This window comes from Oryx dammah, unplaced genomic scaffold, assembly GCF_014754425.2.
Source record: "Oryx dammah isolate SB20612 unplaced genomic scaffold, SCBI_Odam_1.1 HiC_scaffold_19, whole genome shotgun sequence".
Taxonomy (NCBI): Eukaryota; Metazoa; Chordata; class Mammalia; order Artiodactyla; family Bovidae; genus Oryx; species Oryx dammah.
Genome location: NW_024070203.1, coordinates 41451901 through 41454042, shown reverse-complemented (window position 1 = coordinate 41454042; position 2142 = coordinate 41451901).

The following is a 2142-nucleotide window of genomic DNA, read 5'->3' as shown; positions in this document are numbered from 1 at the left end:
GAGTAAAGACAATCTCTTTAACAAGTGGTGCTGGGAAAACTGGTCAACCACTTGTAAAAGAATGAAACTAGATCACTTTCTAACACCGCACACAAAGATAAACTCAAAATGGATTAAAGATCTAAATGTAAGACCAGAAACTATAAAACTCCTAGAGGAGAACATAGGCAAAACACTCTCCGACATAAACCACAGCAGGATCCTCTATGATCCACCTCCCAGAATTCTGGAAATAAAAGCAAAAATAAACCAATGGGACCTAATTAAAATTAAAAGCTTCTGCACAACAAAGGAAAATATAAGCAAAGTGAAAAGACAGCCTTCCGAATGGGAGAAAATAATAACAAATGAAGCAACTGACAAACAACTAATTTCGTCTACTTCTATTAGATTCAGCAGAGGCAATGCCTCCTTCAGGAAGCTCATCTTCTCCTGTTCCATGCTGGTCAGGTCTACTTTATCTGTGGTCCAGTAAGACTAGCACCTACTTCTATCACTGGATTTAAATTGTTTTTATAAATAGGTGCTATTATGTCTGTTCAGTTGAGGTCAGTGCTGTCTATTTTGAGTTTGTATTTTCTGTCCCTGGTATGGTGCTAGGCATATAGGGAGAGCTCAACACCCTTCTTTTAAATCAAAGAAAGAAACATAAAGATGTTTTAAAAATAAATTATCCAGATTTATTGTCTTCTTTTAGGGGTCCTGATGCTACTTATGCATCAGGAATCACATCTGAAGTCAAGATTTTATTATTTTATAACATGAAGATTTTCCCTCTAATTCAAGTCTTAAAATGTTTCCCTGTTGGTTAAATTCTTGGGAAAATATTACAGTTGCTTATGTTGCAAATTGCTTTTCATAAAATAGAGAACTTTTTAAAGCACTTGTTTTAAAAAATGAATCTTTTGAATGCAATATTCATAGTATTCCATATTAGATAGTGATATTTCATCATTTAATTTAATCCCAGCATGTTAATGTAAAAAGGTTTACATCTAATTGGGGCACTAATGTTCAATGTATTTTAGGAAAATGGGAGTTTATAAATTTGAAATTTATAAAGCATTAATTAGCATGCTTAGTGCTTTACATAACAGATGTAATCTTCAGAAAATGTCCGTTATTTGAGTTCCATTATTCTAATTTTACAAATGAGGAAACAGTCTCAGAAAGGTTAATGAACTTAAAAAAAATAATAATTATTAATTAATTTGGCTTCACTGGGTCTTAGTTGCAGCATGTGAGCGTCTTAAGTTGTGGCACGTGGGATCTAGTTACCTGAGCAGGGATTGAAACCAGGCCCCCTGCATTGGGAGCCCAGAATCTTAGCCCTTGGACCACCAGGGAAGTCTCTGAACTTTCTTAATGAAGGATTATTTATCTTTTCTTTCAGTAGTCAGATTTGCTAAAATAAATGAGCTTGTTCATTATTATTTTCTATGTCTTCATCCTAGCCTCTAACTTCCTTCTTTTTCTTTCTACTAGGAACCCGATTATAGAGATAGAAAGGGCTAGTGCATGCAACCAATTCTTAAGAAATTGGATAGAAAATAGCATTTATTATTACTTGCTCTCAGTAAGAATGCCTTTGAGAAAGTCAGATAGACCTGTCCTGTTTCAGTGGTCAGTGGAAAAGTCACTCTCAGAGAAAGCATGCATTGAAGTCACTCTTCCTTCAACACATAAAAGGTCTTTCTTTACAAAAAAAATTCCATCTCTCCTATGCAGAGCTCAGATATTAGCAGTCTTGATACACCTAAACACAGTTAGAAGCAACTAAAAATACTCTGCCCTTGTCCATGGAAACAAGCAGAAGAGAAGAGACTTATTGGAGTTCACTCGCTCTATTGAGCTGTCAACCTCCATTGGTCCCTCCAAGCACATTCACTCCTTGCTTTTAGCAAGTTTCTTTATATTGTTTCCAAGTCCACTTCACATAAATAGCAGAAGGTCATCAGGAGAAAAGTAGTCAGTCCTCTCAGGTATACTGACAATCACAAGAGATGGCAGCTGAAAGCACGGGAAGACCCTGGGACACTGCAGAGGTGTGTAGAATGTTAACATCTACGAGTGACATATTTAAGAAGTTTGTCTAGGATCAACACAGTAGACTGACTTTCAACTTGAAATTCTCAAATAAGG